General features: G+C 41.8%; 1 long non-coding RNA gene across 3 annotated transcripts; it reads left to right on the top strand.

The window, feature by feature from the left end:
- The first annotated feature begins 6,046 nt into the window (after positions 1-6,046).
- Positions 6,047-13,503, top strand: LOC110014743 (uncharacterized). 3 transcript variants are annotated; one of them, XR_002289744.3, is made up of 5 exons: positions 6,047-6,140; positions 6,381-6,456; positions 6,789-8,932; positions 9,253-9,407; positions 9,614-13,503. It is a non-coding gene; the product is annotated as an uncharacterized LOC110014743 (long non-coding RNA). The 3 variants fall into 3 exon arrangements; XR_013658285.1 differs by having other exon boundaries at positions 6,381-8,932; positions 9,614-9,984; positions 11,749-13,503; XR_908427.4 differs by having other exon boundaries at positions 6,381-8,932.
- The last annotated feature ends 12,597 nt before the right edge of the window (positions 13,504-26,100 follow it).

Below are 26,100 nucleotides of genomic sequence, written 5' to 3'. Positions count from 1 at the left end.
CTCCTCATTTGTGGAACAGACCCGTTGTTTTACTCCAGGAGACAGACACCTTCTCTGTCTTTAGGGATGAACCTTAAACCTCCAGCTCTGATGCTGAAGGCTTAGACTGCCGAAGTTCATTTCAGGACAAACTGGGCATTTTCCTCACCTTTCTGTCTGCACAGCTTTTCTTTCACTACACTCTTTCTCCCCATGTGTCATCATTGTAGTCACTGACTTGTATCAAGAATGTTCCAGTCTTTCTGCACACTCTCTCCATATCTACATTTCCTTTTGTTTTGGATGTTCCGGTGAGTTCATGCTTGATGTCATGCAAACTTATCTTTTCAGTCCTGAGGCAGATGTTCAAGTGATTTTGAGATTTATTTTGTGATTCTCTTTCATTGTTGCAGTTATGCGCGAGGACAGACTGTTAACTTGCTTGGGGTGTACCCCACCTACACCCAGTGGCTGGGTGTAGGTGTGTTTTGAAGCTGGGTGGGCTCCATTAGCCCCATGACCCCAAAAGAGATTCAGCGGGTTCTGAAGATGGATGGATGGATGGATGGATGGATGGTTGGATGGATGGATGGATGGATGGATGGATGGATGGATGGATGGATGGATGGATGGATGATGGATGGATGGATGGATGGATGGATAGATGATGGATGGATGGATGGATGGATGGATGGATGGATGGATGGATGGATGGATGGATGGATGATGGATGGATGGATGGATGAATGGATGGATGGATGGATGGATGGATAGATGGATGGATGGATGGATGGATGGATGGATGGATGGATGGATGGATGGATGGATGGATGGATGGATGGATGATGGATGGATGGATGGATGGATGGATGATGGATGGATGGATGGATGGATGGATGGATGGATGGATGGATGGATGATGATGGATGGATGGATGGATGGATGGATGGATGGATGGATGATGATGGATGGATGGATGGATGGATGGATGGATGGATGGATGGATGGATGAATGGATGGATGGATGGATGGATGATGGATGGATGGATGGATGGATGGATGGATGGATGGATGGATGGATGATGGATGGATGGATGGATGGATGGATGGATGGATAGATGTTTGATGGATGGATGGATGGATGGATGATGGATGGATAGATGATGGATAGATAGATAGATAGATAGATAGATAGATAGATAGATAGATAGATAGATAGATAGATAGATAGATAGATAGATAGATAGATAGATAGATAGATAGATAGATAGATAGATAGATAGATAGATAGATAGATAGATAGATAGATGGATGGATGGATGGATGGATGGATGGATGGATGGATGGATGGATGGATGGATGGATGGATGGATGGATGGATGGATGGATGGATGGATGGATGGATGGATGGATGGATGGATGGATGGATGGTTTCTTAAATGTCTATTTTACAGAAAATGAATTAAACGACATCAAATTTTTAACAAAGTCACACATAATTTATTTTAATGTTCAAGGTTTTTTTCTTGGCTTTTATCTAATTGATTTTCTCTATTTTTGGTTCATAAACAAATAAAGACCAGACATGTAAAATCAACTAGACAACTGAAGAAGCTCTCTTTACTGAAAGTGTTTCTGGTTCATTCTACTGAGCATGTCAGACACTGATGGAGGGGCGGGGCAGGGGGTTGTTTGAATACTGACGGAGGCTATCAATTCACTTCATTCACAAACTATTTTGTATTTTTATTGAAAAAAATTCTTGGATCCATTTATTTTTTAAATGATGATCATTTTAAAATGTACTAATTGTGGCACATTTGGTAGCAAACATTCCTCCTGAACAGAGACACCCATGTCAGCCTCCTACTGGGGAATTTGTCCTTCTTTTTAAGAGCTTAGAGCACCCCTCATGCACGCTCATGCACAGCTCTTTCACTCCTCAGAGCTGCAGTTCTTAGGGTGCTCTGTATGATGGGGATGGGGCGAGCTGGGCTTGATTAGTGTAGTTAGCCCTTCTAAGGCTCTGGCTGTTTACAGTGGATTACAGGGAGGGAGGCATGGGGTTAAGTCCCCCCCCCCCACCCTGTGCACGGGAGCCACAGCATGGAGGCTGGCAGCTTGTCCGGCCTCCTCATGGCCGGGCTGACAGGTAGCAGGATTTGGCCGAGCACTTTGCATGAGCGCCAACATGAAAACCTGAAGGTGGCGGATTATCTGGGGATTATGTTGTCAGAGTTTCTGCACGGACAAACTGCAGAGGAATAAATGCAATCTGTTTGAGAAGAACGCTGCCACGCAAACAAGAGAGGTCTCCGCTCGTTCCTCAGAGTGACAGCAGGGAGGGGGTTTGCATTATGTATGAACTAGGCCATTACTCCCACCTGTCTGACCTAAATGTCATTTTAAAACCTCACTGCAAAACTGCCCCTCAAAAAAAAAAACCCTCAGAAGATCTGTCAAAGGTTCTTGAATTTAAAATAAAGTATTAGCTTCATATTTTTAAATGGCTTTGGAATCTACAGAATTTTTAGAGTCAAGACTAAATGCATTGATTTAAGTCATCTTTGTTTTTCCACTGAAGCTCCTTCTTTTCTGCTCTCAGGGGATTTTGTTACTCCTTTGAAGGGCCTTTTTTTATCTATGGAAGCATCTTTTCTCTTCTGTAGAAATATTGCATTTCGTCCTCTGAGGTGCCTTGGTTTGTCCCCTTAATTGTCTTTGTTACTCCTCTGAGACCTGCTCTTTTCTCAACAAAAGCATCTTCTCATCTCCTCAAAAGTGTATTTCTTTCTCCTCTACAGCTTCCCTGATGTGTCTTGTTTCCTCTTGTAAAAATGTGTATGTTTCTCCCCTGACTAGTTTTGTTTCTCCCCTGGGGAGTCTCTTTAATATAATCGGTTCTGTCGGCTCCTGCAGGGGTAGTCCATGAGCCAAATAAAGGGAAGTTCTGTTTTAAAGAGTGACACCATCAAATCTAAGAGAGCTGCAGAGACAGATGATGCATTCTGTTCAAAGTTACTGACAGATATGAGCAGATGTTTCCTCATTCTAGTTTAAAATTAGCTATATGTTCTTTTTTGGTGGAATAAAAAGTTTTTTTGGTGCTTTGCTGCAGTTCTTGAGTCAAAGCAATCTTCGCCAAGCAGATTTCTGAAATATAAAATCTGGAGTGTGGGGGTAAAGTGTGAAAAGATTTATTTACAATTCCCAAGCCCCAGTTCACTGAAGCAAGTGTCTCTTAAAACAGAAGCAGCTCCACTGTCCGATTTACGAAGCGCTCCAGACACTCCGGCTCCAGCAGCTGATCCACTCCAACTCTACTGTTGGAATGTGAAAGTACAAGTTCTATTTTGACTATTTTGAATTAAAAAAAGTGAGACTGATCCTTTTAAAAACAGCACAATACCCCAAATCATTCCTCAAGTCTAACAGTCTAGTTGAACACATTCAAATGTTGTTTTTAATAAAACAATAAAAGTCACAGGCATGATCACCAACACCAGGATAAGAAAATGATCGAGTCACAGAGCTCATGAAGGTCCTGGTTTGGTCAAACAGCTGAAGAGGGCTTTGTCAGAAACCTCATCAGACACACTGGATCCACCTCAGGTGCTTCCAGCTCCTTCAGTATTTGGCTGATCTGGACTTACTAACACTGTCAGGTGTTAGAGTTTTGTCACTGTCATCTCCTGGAGTTCAACGCTCACAGCAAGCTGAAAGCTGAGTGAAAGATTACAAATGATCACAGTGAAAGCATGAAAATGAAGAATAAAAGACTAAAGCAAACTCTGATCTGATCTAAAAAAAGATCAATGTGAAGTTTGTCCTCTTCTTTCTTTTTGGAGAACTTGAAAAGGAGGGAAATGAAGGAATTCCTTCAGGTTTCAATGAACAAAATTCTATTAAGTTCTTAAAGCTCAGGCTGCTGGTTGAGGACCAGACTTCACTGCTCTGAAGTCAGAGCCAGCTCACTGTGAGAGTCAGGCTGATGTGGTCACAGTCTGGTTTCCTCAGGCGTTCATCTACTCTGGGTCTGATACGAAATGCAAACTTGAGGAGTGAAAGCGAAACTCACACAGAACAGCTGCAGATCAGGAGAAACATGTTGCTTTCTTTTTCCCATGCAGCTATGGAGTCATGTATAAACTTTATCATAGAGCAACATTTTCTGTTTGAAGATGCATTTAAAGAAAAAACCCAGAAAGAAAACCTAATGTGATATTTCAGTTTATGGCTCAGAGCAGAAAAGCACTAATATACACCTTTTATTTAAAATCCTGATTTAATAAATGCACTTTCAGGATTCAAGTTGGTTAAGAGATACCAGAGACTGCAGCAGGACATGAGTGTGGAAGTGTGAGGAAATGTTAATGAGAGCAGTCTTTTCTGTAGGCAGAGCAAACACGAGATGCCATCGTTTCAGCGTTCATCTTCACCTGAGAACAAGCAGAAACGCCTCTGACGTGTTTTCCTGGGGGGTTGACATGCATGGTAACAAGTATTAATGAGCTGCACTGCATTCAAGCCTCTCCTTCATCGTCAGGAACGCACGTCTGCATGTTAAACACATGAATATGCATCGTCTCAGTGTTAGCGGCGCGTCGCTGATGTGCCCTGAATGATAATCTGATGCCTGATAATGAAATACCTTCCATAGTTCTATCACTATAGCATCATATTTGCTCACGAGATGAAAGTAAATGTTGCGTGTCTGCAATCATCTTGGATCATTTAAGCAGCTGATGGGGAAGTCTACACTTCCTGCAGATCCTCTCTGTGGTGATTCTGAGCAGTCGGTCCAGAGACGTCTCCAGAGTTTGCATGCGCGCCGTCAGGACCGGGTGACGCAGAGGTCAGTTCAGATCACCAGATAAAGGTTAACAAACGACGCTGCTCACAAACTGATGGATGTGGAAAGGGGGAGGGGGCAGCAGGGTCAGAGTGTGATAAGTGCTGCCCCCCCCCCCCCCCCCCAAAAAAAAAGACAAAAACAAAAAATTAGATCAAAATAACAAACAGGCAGGACCACCGCGGACCCACAGCACTTTTCAGCAACATGGAAACCAGAAAAACTAAACGTGGATTTTCTTTAAGACGCTTCCTTTTCCTGCTAAACTGTTGAGACAGCAAAGAAATTCAGATTTCTAGAACTTCCATCTGAAAAAGTCAATCCCAGTGTCATGACGTTGGTCATTATCTGTCTGAGTGGATAAAAAAACAGAAGACATCTGCATGGAGAGGAAGAGCATCATCAGACTGAAAGAGGAAGAGCCGGTCCTGATGCCTCAAAGGATTTCAACCTTCACACACAAACTTCACTTTGTCGTCTCTAGTTTCAATTCTGAAGATCCAACGTAGAAACAGGCAAAAACTGTAAAGCTTGATCTCTTTCAGCATGAAGAATCACCAAGCTATGTAAAATTAAAAGAAAATAGAAATCAATCAATGACATGATAAACTCAGAGTCTGGCAGCAGAAGTCTTCCTCCTTTCAGAACGTCACCTTCATCTTCCTTTTCTGTTCTTCTTCTCTTTCAAACCTCTGCAGCTCTGTCTCCTGTCTTTGTAGCTCTCAGCGCTCATCGTCAAATTAGCCTAAAGATAAAGTTCATCAGAGGAGTACTGCCTATCTGCTAACACTTCAACGCCTGTACAGGTGTGCAGTGAAGGCTCTCATGTTCCTCATGGTCAGAGGAAAATGAAGGAAACAAATGTAACAAACATTTGTGTTTGTTGCTGCCGAAAGGATGTTTTAAAAAAAGGCCTTTAGGAAACGTTAAGACGATAAAGAACCAAAGTTAGCTAAATGCAGTCTGTGCACGTACATGTGCACGTTCATGCTCTGCACATTATTGTTAAGGACGTTCATGCCGTGCACGTTCTCAGTGCAATAACTATAAATTTAGTTGAAGTTCCGCCTCACTGACGGCTGCCATGAATTTATGATTTGCCTCAGAGCTCGCCTGCTTTTCATTGGTCACACTTGAGCAGGCGGCATCCCCACCCACACCCACACATCCTGAACCCCCCCCCCCAACATGGGCAGGCTTTATCTGCACTCTCCAGGCTGCTTGGTACAAGAACGGCTTGACACGAAGCAGCTGAGGAGGACTCGCCGACACCCAATCAGAGCAGAATTATCCAAATATTCCAGATAGGGTGAGCTTGCAGTGGGAGGGGGGGGGGGGGTACCTCACAGGGTGCCATTTTATGTGTTTTGGGGGGCTTATGGTTACTGATTTATCTGTTAGATGAAAGACTTTAACAACTTCCCACCTTTTCTCTCAGCTGGTTGTGAAAGAAGATCATTTCTGTTGATGAATTGAAGCTCCTACTGTTTCTACTTTGCTGTGGGGGGGGGGCATTGTGATTGACATTCTGACATTTCTGCTGTTTTAGAGCAGAGGTGTCTAATCCGAGTCCTGTGCTCATGGTCTTCTCTGACCCCCCTCCTGCTGCTGATCACCTGCATCAGGTGAGTACCACCAAAAAAAGCACTGGGGGGGAGGGACGTCGAAGGAGACCGAGCAGGATTGGGATGGGACACAGAGGAGCTGTACATTAGGTGGTTTGAGTGTTTTCATGCTGAATGTTTACTTGAGCAACTGCCCCCACATCATCCTCCATGAAGTCTTCATCTTTCTGTTGTTTTCTGTTTATTCCAGGTCTGAACTCCCACCTGTGACAATATTTTAGACACACCGTTGGTGTTTATTGGCAAAGGCTTAGATAAGCTGCATGACTCTGTCAGAGTGGCTCCCAAATGGTTGTTTGTTTGCTTAAAAACTTGGATCTTTTCTTTTCCAGGTGTGTGGTGGTGTAGTGGTCCGCACCATTGTCTCACCAGTGGGAAGGTTCAAATCAAATCAGCTAAGTCCTTTGTGTGTGGAGTTTGTCTTTGTGATGGTTTGGAGAACTGGTCAGGATCTACCCCACCTTCATTGGCACAGACTCCAGTAACCCTACTGACCATGAACAGGACTAAGAGGGACGATAGATTTTCTTTTCCTGGTATGATCATATGTATAAAAGAGTTGCAATAAAACTAAAGCAGACACCTTGTTTAGTTCTGTGGTCAAATACATAGGAGCAGGTCAATAGGAAGTGGTTTCACTGTTGGAGGGTATCTGGTTCAGATGTTAGAGGATCTGTTTGTGCAAAATCTCTCCGACAGAAAGATTAGATCAACTTTTTCAATTGAATGTTTAATTAGCATCCCACTTCTCTACAAGGGACAACAGCAACAGGTTTAATCTCTCTCGTGATCATGTCTGCAGCATCCTGCTCCAGCATCAGATCCGGCTTCAGATGCAAAGCTTTCACACTGGACTGTTTGGTCCAGAGCAGAATTTTTTTGCAGGTGTGCAAGCTCACCTGAACTCTAGGCAGTCTCATCCAAACACACAAACCAGCAGATTTTGGACATATCCTATTCACAATGTTCATGTACATAATGTTTATTTCAATAGCGAAAAATCTGATATGTGTCCTGTAACATGTGGAGTACCTACCCTACCCGACCCTACTGGGTCCTATATTATTTATTTTATACATAAACATCCTTTGTAAAGTTTCTGATTTGTTAAATTGTGTTTTATATGCTGACGACACTACTTTGTATTTATCAGGAGATAATCTGGAAAAGCTTCTTGCAGACATAACAAAAGAATTATCCACAATCAAACAATGGTTTGATTCAAACAAACTGTCTTTAAATAAAAATAAAACCAAGTACATTATATTTGGCCATAGAAAACTGGAAAATATTTCTCAGTTAAAAATTGAGGATGTTGTTCTTGAAAGAGTACATGAAATAAAATTTCTTGGAGTAATTTTGAATCATAAATTATCATGGAAACCACACATAACACATATTCTCTCTAAATTGTCCAAATCATTTGCCATTCTACATAAAGTCAAGTATTTTTTTAAACACAGCTACATTGCATATTCTATATTTGTCACTCATAATGCCTTATTTTACCTATTGTTTTGAAATCTGGGGGCATAGTTACAAGTCAAATACAAAACCTATTTTTATTCTGCAAAAAAAGCAATTAGAATTGTAAACCACTCTTCATACAATCAATACACAAAACAAATATTTCCAAAATTAAGGGCAATTACATTTTTGGATTTAGTTGATCTTAGTACTGGAATTTTTATGTTTAAAGTTTAAAAACAATGTGTACCTGCCAAAATACTGAGTTTGTTTGAAATTAAAGTTAATAATTATGATTTTCAGGGTAAAGAAATGTTTAAAAACAAAGTGGTCAGAACTAATTCACTAAGGAATAGTATTTTTGTTCAGGGGGTTAATGTGGAATTTATCATCCGATGATCTGAAGAATGCAAACTCCATATATCAGTTTAAGAAAATGTATACATTTAAAATATATCAAAAATACCTTCTGGACTGAGAGACTCTGGTGGTTGTAAGTAATTTTGAGAAGTGTTTGTGTTTGTTTTTGTCCTCTTCTTTTTTTTCTTTTTTAAGGTTCTATCAATTTGTAGGTAGATGTGATGTTTGTAATCAAGGTCGGGGAAATAAGCCTTGGCTTCACCCAACACCTTTTTAGGTTAATTTTGTTCAGTGTCAATGTTTATGTTGATGTTTTAAGTTTGTGTGTTTAACATAACCGAAATAAATGTCTCTAAAACAAAATAATAAACTAATGCGTTTAGATAATGTAAATGATGATGTATACATTTTTGCAAACATTTGCTTACAGAGCAAATCTTCAGGAGGTCAAATCACAAAACGTTTTTATCATTTATGAAGCATGGTGTGGCGAGGAGGCAAAACATTTGTGGATGCATGATAGTCAGAAGACTGACATGACAAACATCTTCCTTTAATTTATGTGAATTCTGCCCCCATGGGAGCTCCTGTTGGAATTGTGGGGCAGTTCCTGGAGGTTCCGTGTGAAAGCTCTCCAACCCAAATGAAGGTTGGTAATTAATCTGGCATTTCCCACAAAACTGAGTGTATCTTAGTGCTACTCCTCAACAGCTCCATGTGACACATGAAGACTAACTCTCAAATTTAAGCTCCTCCTCAATCAAAAAGAGTTATGTTTATTTAAACCAGTGCAGCAGAAAAAAACAGCAGCAGCACACAGGGGAGGTTGGGAGGATGCCATATCTCATGCTTCATTCTGCTTTTCTGGCCTGGTTTACTGCTTCAGCCTGTGAAGAAAACTGGTTAAAAAAAAGTCAACATAGTTCAAAGTTAGCTAATAGTAATCAGATGTGTGACGATGCTTCTCAGATATTCTCAGACGGTTCCTGTTCCAGTCAAAACACAGGAGGTGAAGGTGGCGCCCCGACTCAGAGGAGGAACTGAAACAAGTTTTGCTGGAGACAAAGATGAGAAGGAGGACCTCAGCTGAAGATGACTCTTTTAGCCAAAGAACTTCATCAAAAGTAACGTGACGAGTGGCTCCGAGCTGAATTCAATTTAAAACAATAAGTTTGGATGGGGGCTACTGGAGGAGCTACAGAGCAGAAAACTGATTTTATCTGGATCTGAAGCTCATTGTTTACAGACATCATGAAAAACCTCCAAAGGAACATTCCACTAGTGCCATTACAGTTCTCTATGTGCTTTTCTCTTTTAACACCTGCCTCAGGACTCAGCTCTCCTTTGACTGCCGGACCGTCTGCTCTGGAGCCACGAGGAAGAGTCCTGATGAAGACAGAAAGTAATATCCCAGCAGCACATGAGGTCAGGCGCTGCCTTTGAGAGTCAAAATGGGGAAAAGTTCGAGTGCCGGTCAGGAGACGGGGCCGGTCTGTACGCCTGAGTGGGGGTTCAGAAGTTCAGTGGGTGTTTTTGGAGAACGCACGGACATCTGCAGAAACGCAGATGTCTGCAGGCGGGCTGCACTTCAGGAATGAAACCATCGGTCCTGAAGGCGAGGATCAAACTTCAGAGGCATCTGTCTTTTGAGCTCATTCTAACCAGACGAATGGACGTCACCTCCCCATGAGAGGACGCAAGGTGACTCACCATTGTGCTGGTGGTTTTCCCATGATGCAGTGTGACTGTAAAGTACAGAAAAGTGGACGTGGGTTGGGGGTGGGGGGGGTGCTCCTGTGTGAATCCGGCTGCCCGTGCAATCAGCCGCTGCCCTTCCCGTGACCCCCCCTGTAGGTCCTGACACAATAACACACTTGTCTTTCACTCAATCCTTGAACCCCTTCCTCACCGCACCCCCACCCTCCACGATCACTGCTCCACATCTCAGAAAAACACCAGCAGGAGCAAGAAGAAGCAGCCATACCTTCAGTTTGGAGATAAAAGCTGCAGGGTGTTTATCTCGGCCCCCAAACGCCCCCAGACCTTTCTGTTGTTGTTTTCATAACTGTGATGACAGAAATAATCTCTGTTAGCATCATTATCAGCCCCCCCCCCCATCCCAGCAGTTCATTTCCCTCCTGGACTCGAACAGTAATAAGAAGCAGACGGTCGCTCCTCAGCAGCCCAGCCAAGTCCAGGTTAACAGTGCCATCTACAGTGGACACCATTCCCCCTCAGGACTGGTGCTGCTTACTCGGCAGAATGGAGCTCTGCTCCCTTCAAGCTGCACAAGTCTGATTCTTACTGAGGGTCAGACTCTCAGGGAGAAGATGAGCAGCAGCGCCCTCATGTCCTCATGAGAACAAACATGTCCATTTGTTCAGCTCTGTGGGCTGAATGAGGAGACAATGGCTAAGAAGGTACACTGATAAGTGTTTATCTCATATGGACACATATATCACTTTAAAAGTTGTTTTAATAAGCCTGCATTCATCCAACCACATTCTAATAAGTTGCTGTGTTTGATCGTCACGGTTCCTGCCTTCCTTCCTTCTCCACATCCCATAATGCCAGGCTACAGTGGCCGTTTTGGTTCAGTTGTTCCACTCCAAGGATGGATTGTATTCAGACGGTAGAATCTCAGAGTGAACTGAAGCTCAGTCTAATTGGGAACAAACCAAGGCCACCTCCAAAAATGGGTCCGAGAGCGGCTCCTTGTCCCAGACCAGGGTCTGCTTGGGTTTATTCAGACTCAAAATTTGTTCAGACTTATCGGTGAAATGAACTCTGGTTCACTTTAAGAGAACCAAATGTGTCCAGTCTGAATACACCCTAAAAATAAAATCAATAATCCTCACAATGCAGGTATCCCAGAGTCAGTTTGTTTTTTCATGAGCTGCAAACAAGATTTGATGTTATTGTCAATATGCTGATGCGACTAACGTGCAGCGGTGTCAATTTGTGTTTTTTTTTTACGTTGCAAACAAGGTTGGGAGTTACAGGTATTGTGAATAGTCTGTCAGAAAGTTCTAGGTAAAGATCTTCCCAGTCTCATCTTATAAACAGGAATTTGACTGACAGGTTCAGATGTAGAAAACAGCTGTCCTATTTGAATCTTTGTTGTCAGGTCTGGAAAAGATGTATTAACTTGACCATTTGATGCAAAAATCAGAAAAAAGACAAACCTAACACGTTTCTGCTCAGCCTTTATGCTGCTCTCCCTGATCCTCTGAACCTCTAACAAGAACTGTCGACATTTACCTCTGGGTTTTCCCTGCTCGGAGTGCAATGGCATTGAGTGGGAAAGTGTTAATCCCATAGCAGTATCAGGATTAGCCTGGTGAGGCAGGTGACTCCAGGGGCAAAGAGCTCATTGGTTGCATGAAATAGAGAGTGAGGGCATTCCCAAACTCATTATTGTTTCGTTTTTTGTCCCCCACCCAACATTCATTCTCCGTCTGGAAGACCTCTGAAGAAAGGATTAACAGACAACATTGAACTACTTCCCCCAACTCAGCCTCACACCACAGCAGTCCTCTGCCTGCATCATCTACTGACTGTTTAGTTCTGCTGCATTTTCAGTTCTGCTGCATGATTGTGTCATGATCCTGAGCCAATCCACCAGGGGATCTTTCAGGAAGCATGTTTAAACTACCCTGACTTTGAGCCTGAACTCCGGCTGAAATCCGCCTGAACTTGCTTACTCTGGGTATGTCGGTTCCAAAAGACCGGATATGAGTTAGCGTGATTACGCTCGACTTGGTAACCCTGGGTTAACGCACGTGCAGACATGAAGACATTCTCAATGGATCGCCGATTTCCGGAGTCACCAAGGAAACACGTGGAGAAAAAAAGAGAGCGCTATACTTCAGTGAAACTAAGTCGGAGATTTTAATGACAGCGTATGAAGATTATACGTCCGTCAAAAAAGTAGTACGGCTGCATCAGAACACGAAAGAGTTTCTGCTTGGTGAAAAATAACGGACAAAGTAAACGCATCAGTTTCTATTTATACAGCTCAAATTTACATATTTATCCAACTAAATGTCATTTTACTCCAATTATATTAAATGTCTTTCCCTCTTAATTTATTGTACTTCTTGAACTCTCATATGTCTAAGTTCGAGGAGGCCACATATATTCTCATTTTTATAACATTAAATTAAATGATACAGTGTGGACTTGCATTATGTAGCTTGAACTTAGTTGCTATGATTCTGACTTTATCTTAAGGGCTATAAATATGTTTTCACACTAGTGGTGCTCTCATCATCCTCTCCCTCCCTCTCACTCATGGTGCAGAAAGAATTAAACATAACAGGACAAATAACTCGGAAAAAAACCCACACTTAAATCCAAATCCGTCCAGACTGGCAAAGGGAATGGTATCCCACAAGCCCTTGCGGTGCCGATCTAACAGCAGCACCAAAGTTACACTTAATTGAATTAATGTCAATGAAAGTAAAATAAATGTCTGATAACTACGTGTTATTTTTAAGTTGACCGACTTAAAAAAATTATTTATCTTAACTGAAGCAAATAGTTAAATTAGATCAAAGTAAAAAAGTTTATCTTTCCAACATCCATATGTGGTCTTATCACCCTCTCATGGTGGAAAAAGTATTATCTGAGCTTCTTCATCCACTAAATCATCTTCAAATGGACACACCATGCTGCTTCACCTCTCTGGAAACAAACTAACCTTCAACTAAACCTGCGCATGACCTGGTTATGTTCAGAGCATGAGTTGCTATGGCAACTTGACATACCCTGAAAAATACCTCTGTTTTTGGAACCGAAAGCTGAGGTTATCCGCTTCCTTAGCCTCAAACTTACCGTGGGAGCTAGCATAACCTGCTTTCTGGAATCCCCCCCTGATCTTAGCAGTGCTATCAGCTGACTTACTCCGCCTGTGTGCCTGACTTCATAAGGACCTGGAGCACTTCAGTCAGCGTCAGGTCGTCTTCGCCTCTGTCCTATTGCCACGAACTGATCCTTTCAGGGTCTCGTGTTTCTCTCGCCTTGGACTCCTGCATCCATGAGCATCCCTTGCACAAGAAAACAAGTCCCCCTGTCATTAACCACTATTGTGGTTGGACATATAACTTTCTTCTCTTATGGAGAGACCGCTGCTGCACCTGCTGACCTATGACTCTGTTGCTCCAGAAGCTCCATTTTTCTGTCCTGCCTGAATCCCAAAATAAACCTCTTTGTGCTTTAGCCTGTTCGTTTATGGGGTCCATATAAAAAAAAGCATAGTGTGGAGAACAGGTGGGCTTCATTTTGATAACATTTTAAATTTCAAATTAGGGAATTTCATTTTGGCTGCAGGAGGCCTCTGGTTCAAGTCCCAGCTGAGGGTCCTGGAACAGAACATCAGTGGGGGACCTTTCTGTGTGGAGTTGGCATGTTCCTCTCATGCATGCACGGGTTTTCTCCGTGGACTCTGGCTTCCTCCCACCGTTCAAAAACATGCTTCATAAGTTAACTGGTTACTCTAAATTGTCCACAGGTGTGAATGTGGGTGTGTATGGGTGTGTGATTATGGCCCTGTGACAGACTGGCAACCTGTCCAGGGTACCCCTGCCGTCGCCAACAAGTGGCCAGGATAGGCTCCAGCAGCTCCGTGACCCCGAAAGGGACAAAACAGATTAGACAAATGAATGAAGGAAAAATTAGGTCATGTCCTCTTTGTGGTATCAATAAGGTTTCATTCTATTCTATTCTATTGAAGATAAACGGAAAAATTAAGCCAGAGGAACAAGTAAAATCAATTTGACATTTATAAATTTATAATAGTTTTTTTAATCAAAATGAGTGCTTTGTTTCAAAGAACTGAACATGATTCATTGAAGCTTGATTAGCAAAAGTAGCTTTAAAAATTAGAATTATAACACAACTGTCTTGTTTGTATTTCTGAATAAATAAGAAATGTAATTGTTGCTTTTTTTATTACTTTAGGTTTTAATGAGTTAATTAAAATAAGTGTTCCACTTTTAAATCAGAAGCTGACATTTGTTAGGCTGGGGGGAGCTCACTTATGGCAGAATATGTGTAAATTGTGTTTGTGGACAACACTCATCCGCCGCCGTCAGTCTGGGTTTGCTGGTTGAGAAGCTTCATGTCATTTTTTAAAAAACAACCCGGGCCAACTTTGTTCCAGTGCCAGACCATGCTGGCCCACCCACACAGCAAAAAATACAAATCTGCTGATGGAGTCTCACCTTCAGCAGCAGATGTGGAAGTCCTGAATGAGTTCCATGAAGCTTCAGCCCTCTCACTTTAGAATTTCTATTTATCCTGCAAACATGAGAGTGAGGCGAGTCGTGTTTTCGTGGGGTTAGAAGCGTTTTGGCTTCGGCTCCTGTTATCTCAGACACACATCGGCCTCCCACAGTGTTTCTCTAATAACGGAGCTGTCCTACACAAACAAACACAGATGTACTTCAGCTGCATCCCTCATCCACAGAGGCTGGCTTATCTCCACATTAAAGCTCTGCGAACAGCCTCACTCATCAGTTAAACTGCTGAGCAATGAGCAGACATGATTTCTGTTGTTGCGCTCATCCTCGTTGGTGGCGTGCACCACGCACATTGACTCAGTTTTTTTCCCTTTCTTGTGCTTCATTGTATCACATCGTTTTTGTAAAGCCTTTGGGCTTTTGGATGAGGTCACTGATACATATAAAGTATTAAAAATTATCAAAAAGATTTATTTTTGTCACCCATTAGATTGATATATTTTAACCAAATTCACCTCTACATTAGCATTTATTATTATTAAACTATGTTAAAAGTCAAATTACAATTCTTTGAAAAGCGATTTGAGTATTATTCTCCTAATCAATTATTATATTATAGTATTGTTAAAATTCAGAATAAAATATTATGTGTTGATGTGAATTTGATTTATTCCCAACAGCATAGAGTCAGTGCATATAGAGTTAGATGTAAACCCTGTTGGTTACAACAGATCCAACACAAGCATATCTAGATCTATAAAGATTTTTACGCCGTGTTTTTATATATGGAATAATGCAAAAAAGAAAAAAAAGCGTTCATAGCTGAGTTTCTGTCTGTAAAAAACATAAACTGCATCCACTGCATGTTGTAAATATCCCTTTGGAATCAGAAAGGCTTTTATCAGAGGCCATTAGAGCATCCTCTGATAAAAAGAAGCTTAACTAGTGATGTCATGTGAATATTTTGTAAGTAGAGTAATAATTAATCATGACCTGTACTTAATCTATTTCTGATGTAACCTTATAATTGATTTGAAAAGCCTCATTTTTAGGTATTTTCCTGTACATTTCTGACATTGTGGCACAAACTTTTCATCTAAAATAAAACAGACATGTTAATTAAAGTGCTTTCAGTTGGCACATCAAAATTGAAATTCTTACGAACACAGTCGTTATGATAACCAAACACTTGTTTCTTTTTTCTTTCTCAGTCAGTCAGTGAGACAGACCAGCTTGTTCACATGTTCTGGTAGAAAAGCTGCTCTTTTTTACTTTCTCCATTTCCCCCTCCTTCTGCAACTAACCGTTTTTCCTCACCTTTCTCCCACCGGAAGTCCATCAGCAGCCGCTTGATGTTCACATAAGGGTGCGGTTAATGCCTAACAAGTAAAAACCTAAAAATGGGGTTTATTTCAAAGTAAATTGCATCCTGAAACAATAACGTTATAAAATCTTTTACTTTAAATTCTGTGGAGCAACATGATTTAATGATAAATGCTTCGGCAACAGTGGCATTCATGTACTGCATCAATCCACCGTTAAACTGTCAGGGTGTTGATAACATTTAATGTTCTGATTTCACTGAAGAAAAAATATTTCCAATCCCAGGTTTTTAGAAGACATATCCATAAATAAATCATGGAGAAAAAGGAATCAGCCTGGGAAAGGAAAAAATGTGCACACAAAAAAATAGGATTCGTCCTCTTCATGAATTTGAGGTGAATGATGAAGCTGCTCCTCAGCCTCATTTGCACATCACAGTTTGATTAAAATGTTTTTTAAACAACGTTTTAAGCATTTATTTATAAATGTTAGTCTTTTTTGTCACATTACTGGAAAGAGAACTTTGACTAAACAAAGTTTTTAGCTTCATCAAATTTCCGCCAGAGTTGTGTTTTCTGCAGGCAGGACTTTTTTTGGCATAAACATACATCCAGCTGGATTTATGTGTTTAATGTAAATTACTGTAAAAATGTGATTTTATTGTGCTGCTTGTTTATGAGTAAACAAATTTAATACAATATATATATATATATATATATATATATATATATATATATATATATATATATATATATATATATATATATATATAAATAAATACATTTATATATATCTATATCACTGGTTGCTCACGAGAAACGTCCCTCAAGGGGCTCTGTATTTTTACTTTCTTTTATTTTTACAGTTTTAAACTTCATTCTTAAATTTATTTTTGAGCAAAAGCAACATTTCAAATGAAAACAGAAAAAAACAAAGTTCTAAAGTCTTTTCAGGGTCTTATATCTTTTTTCTTTACTTATGTATTTTTACAGGAAAACAAAAAATCTGTGACACATTTTTTTAGATGACTTATTTAATTTCATTTATTTAAAATCTAAACACATTTTTTAATTTTCTTTACAAGAATATGAAAAAATAAAATTAACCATTTAATAAAATATCCATTTAAAAAGATTGAAATACTGTTGCATTTATGTTTGTTTTTTAATTTAATTGGACTAAAAGATCCATGAAAAACACAAAATTACACAGAGCACACACACAGATACACAGATAAACTAAACTCCAGATATAATTTAGTTTTTGCCCATTTGAAATATTTCTGTTAATCAGAAATAAATTAGTAAAATAATTTTGCTTAAGCTTAAGCTGATCATAATGTGGTTTCTAAACCAAGATATTTTTATTTTGTGTTATTGGAATGTTTAAAAAAAGGGGTATTAATTTGCAAATCTATACATTAGGATATAATAAAACAATATCAGATTAATTTTATGAGGACAGATATAACAGGAATTTGGCTCCCAATGATGAAAATAATTACAAAATAGAATTAAAATGAAATACCTCTCTTTTTTGTCATTTTATTTATCCAGAATCTTTGCTCAATCTGTTTTTTATGCTCTTGTGATTTATCAAATATAAAAAAGGATTTCATTCAGTTCCGTCTGATCCGGTCAAAGCTCCCATTTCTTGATTTGCTTCATAATTGTGTGATTCCTTCCTGAACTGCATGTTCATGGCTGCTCTGCTGCAGTTTCATTGTTGGTGTGCGTGTTAAATGCCAGAGCAGTTTCCCATTACTATCAGTTACTCCGAGGCAGTGTTTTCAGCCAGTTGCTAAGAGCTTTTATCCAGCAGTGTTGCTCGTTAATACGGATCTGTGCGTTTTCCCCACTGAGGCTCTTCTAAAGAGCTAAGACCCATAAGTCTGTGTTTGCGAGTTCAGCATCCAAGCCAACAAGGCAACAAGGAGCTGCAGATCTGTAGACGGAGAGCAGCAAGCAGCTGTGTTTTTACAACCGCCGAAATCCAACGCTGCAGCGTCTGTCCTCCTATGCTGCCCTGACTGCACCTGTCACCTCCATCACACGGGCAGCAGTATTTCTGTCAGCACCATCCAGTCCTCAGCAGACCCTGCGAGCCACTCAGACACGCCGTCCACAAAACCCTCAAACCGCAGGGCCTGGCCCCCGCCGCTCCAGAGAACTGACTTCATCTTCATGTTTCTTTTCCTCCAAAAGGTTGTTTTTATCTCTAAAGAAATGCCCAGTTCTTGCAGGGTGAGGGTCAGTGTGGGGGGGGAGCCGCCCCTGAGGCAGGAGCAGGCGAATGAAGGAGAGGCTCAGTGGACCTGGGGTGGGGGGTTCAGATGGGGTCAGCTGGGTCTTCCTCTCCCACAGAGGAGAAAAACAAATATTAATCACCTCCACCACTTCACACACAAAAGAGGTCGGGATGGGGGGTGTCCACAAGAAGACATGGCCCTTACCAACTAATGAAACCCCCCCAAGGGGCTCTGATGCGGCCGCCCACCTGAAGGCCCCCGTCTGAGCTGCTAATGTTTAGACTCTGATTGTTTACGGGCACCGAGCATGGATGTCTTATTCTGAGCTCAGCTGCAGGCAAGGGGGAGTGAAGGTAACTGGACTCGCTCTTTGTTTGCTCTGCTCTAGCATGCCAACAAGCCCCCCACCCCCCCCACCCCCATCCTTCAGCCACGAGGCGTCTCAAGAGTGGCAGTGACGAACCCCACCTGGCACGCTGGCGCTGCCGCCATCTGTCCGCGGCCGAGCTCGCCATCGGGCCTGCGTGGAACCGTGCTGCCAGCGCCACTGTTTAATGAGCGCATATGAGCAAACATTTGACTGCCAGGTGGCGCCGCTGCCACGCCACGCAGACCAGGCGGGTTTCTCCACTGCCGCTCAAACCCGGGGGCATCAAAGGGGGCCTTGGATTTCTAAAGTAACTAAGCCGTAATCCACCCCCTTATTGGAGCCATTCATATTGAAATACATGATCAGAGGAACGCAGAGGCCCTAATCCTGCCAATGAGCGGTCCGGCACAGCTGCAGGGATCAAGTCAGAGTGTGAGACGGCCAGTATATTAGAAAAAGTCAGACCTCGCTGATTGGATTAGGGGTCATTGTGGGGGGGTGAGGAAATGTCATCTTCCAGCGCTGTATGCAGCCTGGTGGTCCCGGCACCGAGGATCAAGAGGTGGGGCAGTGGCACTTTTGAGGGTTCTGTGAGCCACAAAGAAGAACCGGACAGGGGTGGGGGGCACAATAGCCCCAACAAAATGGAACGCAAAGGCCGACTGTGCCAAAGGGCCTCCGCAGGTCCTGGGAGCCCCCCCAGTGAGGGCTGGTCGGCCGTCAGGAGAGGAGAAAACGAGGAGGAGGCTGACTAAAGTGAGCATTAGCTGTGGACTTAAAGGTTTGTTCTGGTTCCTCTGGTAGGAAGAGCCGGCCCGTTTAAGTGTGATTGAGCACGGCTTACATAGGATCAATGGTTATCCTCTCCGCTGTTTTGTTTTGAGCTTTCTTTTCTGGATTTACTGCGACGAGCGAGGGAAGACATTTTGTCTGGCGGAGCAGCAGCCAACATTTCCTTGGTTGTGAGTCTGGCTCCGGCTTTTCCTCCTTTAAACTGGCAAACACAAACTTCAGCATTAATTACTGTCGCACACACGACTCCTGCAGTCTGAGCCTGAACATTCACTGTAAAAACACTAACTTAGAGTATCTGCTGCTCCATAAACGAACGTGTGTTTCACCCGCTGCTGCGGATGCTGCGGCTGTGACTGCGGCTGCGGCTGCGCAGGCTTTCTCACTCAAAAATAGCCTCACGAGATATTATCTAAAGCTTTTTCATTAAAATAAAACATTTTGTTTAGAATCATTTCTGAGCAGTTCATTTGTATTGAACGGATTGATTAGAATCAATGAGGTTCTAGTCACTGATCTAAATTCCTGATGTTCTTTGATCCAAGAGAAGGATTTTCTGCAGTTAGAGGATGGTGGGGTTATTGAAAGAATCCAGCCGCTACACTCAATGCAGTTGTGGATCCAAATGTCCAGCAGACACCTTCAAACACTGATAAAGACTCTGGATGAAGGTCTTTGACTTACAAAATCCCTCTTTTTAGTTTGTGGAGTAAAAGACAAATAAAGAGCCAAGAAATCAGCACCAAGCTCTGTTATCAGAGTTAAAACTAGTAAGTGAGTTATGGAAACTTTGCTGCTGCGATCAGAAGCTGCAAGCTACACATTTAAAGCATAGCGGCTGTCCTGTCAGGTACTGGGGTCAGGGCGGTTTCTGTTAGGCTTTTGTTTTCCCTCTCCGGGGTTTGTTATGCTATTATTTTGTTGTTTCCGGTTCTCGTGCCCTTTTACCTTTCCGCTGTCTTTACATTCTCCCATCTTCCTCATTGGTTTCACCTGCCCTCCCTGATGTCACCTATTGTTAATCACTGTTTTTTGTATATAACCAGTGTCTCCCCTGTCTTTGTCACTGGATTGTTCTGTATGATTTACTCACGAGTGTTAGGAGTTCCAGTTCTTCCACAATTAAAACAGTTATTCGACTATAACCTGCTGTTGTCCTGCGTTTGTATCCACGCAGTCATCCTGACATGTCCTCAATGGGCCAGATATGAAGTATACAAGTAACTAAATGTAATGAAAAATAAATTTTACCAACTCCTTACTGTTAAATATATTTACTTATTCTAACTTTTTAAAGTGACAATTCCAGTTGCATAGAAAACATATATTTGTTGTTATTCTAGCATAAATCCTTTTACATTTGATTCTTTCAGGTTAGGATATATGGACAGTGTCTAAGTCCTAATGTGTAGTTTTTTGATTTTTGATTTGAAATGGTTCATTTCAAGCAATTAAGTAGAAATAATACACAAAAGCAATATAATCATCAGTTATACATTCATACAGTAACTAATCAAACTTAGGATAATTAGACATATTAATAAATATTGCTTGAAAAGGAGTGGAAGGACGCGAACTTATATAATCCCACCCCGTTATACTATAACCATTTTATTACATGATTTATCAATATCCGGTTCCTAGCTTTTATCAGACAGAATTAAGAATCATAACGTAACAATAAAGCACATGACAAAGATGAATTACTTAATTATTGTGCAAAAATAACTATTTCAGAAATAAACATAGCAAATGCAGATCAGTTATCTAAAATATATGCAGATTATGTTACTTATAAAAGTCATTCATATGATTAAAACATAATACTATATCAGTAAAATAGACATAACACTGTTTCAGGAATTTTCATAGCAAAATTTCATCAAGTATAAAAAGTTAAAAAACACCTGCAAAATTATATTACATTAGGAAAGATTTTTGAAGCAATTTATCAATTTTTGGAGCAAGTGAAGTAATATCATTGACGTCGATCAATTTAACCATTTTCAATAAGTGATTAATCATTTGTTTTACTTTTTTTGTATTTTTTCTTTTTTTTTTATTATAAAGTAATGCTGTAAGGGAAAATAAAAAGGGTCCATAATCTGTCGATTGTCCAAGGTTGGTATTCCTTCTTCTGCTGATTAACAGCAGTTCTTCTGGGTTTAAACAGAGTTTATAGTTCTCTTCGATGTTATGTCTGCAGACATTAGATTCAGGTCCATATCCTTCTTCAGCTGATATCAGCGGTGCTGAAAGTTGAGGTCAAGTTGTCTGCATGTCAGAACTCTCTGCTGTTATTCAGGTGACGTCAGACGTATGGAGAAAGTGAGGAATCCAGGTGTCATATTTCTTGAAATTATTTGGCTCCTTGATTTATTACTCCATGTTGTTTCAGACGTCCGTGATTAAACACTTCTCAAAGTCCTTCATGGTGTTCACAACCAGACTCTTGGACCGGTCCGGTGGACCGAGTGGTTTGACGTAAATCCTGCAGCTTTTAACCCAAGTGTTCTCAATCTGCTTATGCTTCCTGAGAAGCCGTGCATGTTTTGAGATTTCAGCATTCCTTCTGGTCAGATGGTCGTTCAGATAAACAGCGGAACCTCTGAGATTTTTACGTTGATTCATCAGAGCTAGCTTGTGTTTTTGATTCACAAACCTGATGAGGATCGCTGGTTTATCCGTCTCCTTTCTCCTGGGGAGCAGGTGGCAGTTCTCGATGGTATTGAGATCCAGGGAAATCCCTTTAGATGTGAGAAATGAATGTATTTGCTGTTCCAGAGATTCTCCGCCGCTCGTTTTGAGCCCGAAATCTTCGGAACTCTTTCATCGTCTCCGTAAGTGGCGTTAGCTTAGCGGACACTTGCTCCATAAAAGAATTCAGCGTAGCTTTGATATCATCAAGAATCTTTTTAAGGTCTTCGTATTCCTGGCTTTTCTTGGGGGGCATGGTCAGCTCTCTTTTTTGGGAGAAAATTAATTTTTTAAGTCATTTGAAGATAGTTGTATCCGCAGAGAGCCACGCCACGCACGCTTCCTGTCGTAACCCGGAACGCGGAGTTGTCCAATCCCATATTTCAAGTCAGATTCCCCCTAGATATAAATAAATACACACCAGTTTCTATTTATTATTTTAAGAAATTAAAAAGTTTTATGCTCTCACGGGCCACAGAAAATGACATGGAGGGCCACATTTGACCCGCGGGCCTCGAGTTTGACACATGTAAACTAAAGTGATTTAGAATATTGTAACGATCCAGCCGGACCGTCACTTTTGCGGGATAGCGAAACCAAGCTGGCCAATAAAGCAGCTTCATGGGAGAGCTGTCCGTGCCCCATAAACCACATGACCTCAAAAAGTCTCAGGGAAGAATAACACTAAGAGAGACAATATCTCCTTTTGAGCAACAAGCAGCACACAAACAGCCCAAACAGCATGGAAGTCACTTCAATTCACAACCCTCTCACTCAAGGTTTCACCCCAAAACTCCCCACTTCCCATGAGCCTTAGGGACTGAAGGCAGGGCTAACCCCCAGGTCGCTACACTGCCCCCACCTAAGAAGGTTAGTGTCCCCACAACCCTCACATAACTGCAGAACTGAACACCACAACACAACAGCAAAACACATGAACACACTGGTTGAAGACTCCTTCGCACAATCCTGGGTTCCAGCCATCAACGTGTACAGTCTTCCTCCCAACTAGCTTGGTTAGCACATCTGCAACTGACACAGTCCCATGCCAGTATGTGCCCAGCCAGGAGAATCACTCCCCGCCTCCGTGGAGGCACCACCATCAGGGTGCACGTCACCATGGGGGAGCAGACTCTCTCCGAGCGAAGAGCTGAACATCGGCAGCGTAGGTCCCCAGGCGTTCGTCATTGTCGCTATGGCGACGAGACTCCAGCTGCTGTCGGATCCGTTACGTTGAATCCTGCTCCCCAAAGGGAAGCTCTGCTGTCCGCACTGACAGGTCTCGCAGCTCCGCAGGTGGGAGGTCCAGCAGTGCCTGGAGTGTAGCGCTCTCCAACGCCAGGCCTGGGTGTGTGACGAGTCTCCTCGGGATTCCAGCCATCATGGCCGGTCGCCAGGTTGACCTGAGCCAGGTGTAATTCCAGCGGTGTGAAGCCATTGTGTCATGAGAGTTCAGCTGGGCTGCACACTGTCATCACAGACTGCTCTTGACGGTCCATTGGTGTCGTGAGGACCCGACTCCTAGGGACAGGCTGCAGATGACGGCGGGTGCTCGAACCATCAGGAAGATGATGTCGCCCTTACTCCTCCCTTGACCCAAACTGCCTCCAGGGTCTGCTGGTCCGTCCCTCACTCCATGACGTAGCTCCCCATAGCGTAGCAGCGGCTAAGCATCCCACTTCTGACACCAATGTAACGATCCAGCCGGACCGTCACTTTAGCGGTAAGCGAAAGCCAAGCTGCTTTCTTTAGCAGCTTGGCTTTCGCTTACCCGCTAAAGTGACGGTCCGGCAAAAAAGCAAAAAAGAGAAAATAAAATGTGTTAAAGTGATATTTTTCCATTTAGAACTCATCTCTCTGCTTTATTCTGAGACCGGATGTTCTGGACATTAGAAAAATTGTTGAGATGAAAGAAGGGCATTCTAGAAATTAGATTTATGTGAAAGTTAAAAGTCAAGTCCTCATCAAAAATGACTCCAAGGTTTTACACAGTAGGACTGGAGACCAAATGAATGTCAAAGAACAAACAACCTTGGTTTAATCCAGGTTTAGGAATGTAAAATGAGAACTTACCCAAGTCTTTAAATCTTGAACACATACTGGAAGCCTTTCAAAGGAGGAGAAATGTGTTGGTTTAATAGATAGATATGTCACAGTATCATCAGCATTGCAACATGTGCAGTGGTGCCTGATAATTTACCTGAATGGAAGGACGATTGGACTAAACAGAACTGTACCAAGCATGCTGTGCTGCACCGTTACTGATCTTCAGGGTAAGAAACTCGTCTTTTGCATGAACAAACTGGAGTCTAAGATGACGTGAAACATCTTAAAGCAGTTCCTTTCATGATCATTTGGATGCCAAAATGAGAGACTCCATGCGCCTTCTCAATCTTCACTCCATCTTTCTGCCCCAGACCCCCCCCCCCCCCTCCACCGCTGCCCCCTCCCATTATGCCACAAAACACTGATTATTTTTACTTCAGGTCTGCAATAATTCATTGTTAAACCATATGTTTGTACTGCTAGTAATTTAAACTGCATGTCTTTTACTAATTTGCTTCCCAATAAAGTGCCTGGTTCCGTTGTTTTTCAGCCAGGGTGTACCCGGGTCAAACCTGAACCAACCTGTGGGTCGGCTCTCAAAAACTTCATCATATGGAGATTTTAGCTGAACTTTCTGCTCCAGTTTTAACCAAAACTCTGAGAAGACCTGAAGAAGACATCCGTCATCTCGGTACCCTTGAAGCTCTTGTGTGTCGTCTGGTTTTGATGCCAACAGTTTGTGATGGACTGCTGAGCAAACATTTTAAGTCTCTGACGAAAGAAGACGTTGGTGAATTATTTGGTTTATTCCAAGCAGTTTAAGATTAATGAAAAAATCAATTTTCTGAGTTCTTTGTAAGTCTGTTTGCTCGGTTAAGTCCACATTGCGAGAACTTTAGAGAGGCTCGTTTTTAACTGTAACCCCAGATTATCCTAATTACACACAATCACAGGCTTGGGCCTTTGACAGTTGAGCCTCATTTGCTTCTGCGTGTGAGCACATGAGGGCGGGAACCCCCCATCACTCTGAGGAAGGCTGCATTTGGGCAGAAGATGACTGTCCCTGGCTTTATCTGAAAAACTGTTTTGTTTTCACATCTCTGGAATGTTCTTCTCAATAAAAACAATCCAATCTCGACCCAATATTATGGGAAAATCCCAATGAACTTCTACTTGCAGGCATCATGGATCTGGGATTAATTCTGGCATTTTATTTTCCACTTCTCACAGATTTTCTGACATTTTTGAATATTCATTCTTATACAGAGCATACAGATGTAATTTGTGTAAAAAATAAGAAAACATAATTAACTAGTTCCAAATAATTAATCATATAACAATAAAACATTATTTTCAGATATGGGATATGCAGTTTTTGTTTTGGTGATGAATCACTTTAGTGAACCAGCTGCCTCCTAAAAGCTCCACAAGAACCAGCAGCAGCAAAGCAGTCCTCAGGCCCCTCTTTGAGTAAAAAACACACCAGATCAAACGCAGATCCTGCAAAGACACAACACAAGTTGTGATGAATCACACCCAGGAAAACTGCAGCAAAATAACAGACGGTCATCAAACATTAGCATCTTCAGAGATCCGCTCCATCCAATGATGATTCTGCTCCGAAGAAAGCAGAGACCAAAGCTCCACAACCGTCGCATTTCATTTCATTTGGGAAGATCTGAGTTGTGCAGTTTGACACTTCAGCCTGAACATTAAAGCCTGTTCTGCAACTAGCACCTCCGGAGCTACATGTGGCTCTTTTACCCCTCCATTTTTGCTCTCTGGTTATTGAATAGAATTAAAATTAAAAGTTGTCAAATTTGAAAGGTAACTGTAAAGTAAAAATTAAGTAAGTAGTAAGGTTAAGAAAGTAAAGTAACTAAACTTTATTCAACTTATTCACCAACAGTCAACGGACAGTACATATCCCAAGTCAAGCTCAAACAGTTTGACAGATTTTTGAGTGCTGTGTGCAGAGAATCTGTTGAAGGGCAGTAAGCTCAGCCAGAACTCAGATGCACCAAATTATAAGGCAGATTTTCTAATACTGAGCAAATTTAAGGATTTTAAGTTTGCCTTATGGTGGGAAAAATACACTA

This window comes from Oryzias latipes, chromosome 10 (assembly GCF_053564925.1).
Source record: "Oryzias latipes strain Hd-rR chromosome 10, Olatipes_Hd-rR_3.1".
NCBI classification, from domain to species: domain Eukaryota; kingdom Metazoa; phylum Chordata; class Actinopteri; order Beloniformes; family Adrianichthyidae; genus Oryzias; species Oryzias latipes.
Note: the sequence above shows the minus strand (reverse complement) of the source record. Positions and strands in the feature narration are given on the sequence as shown.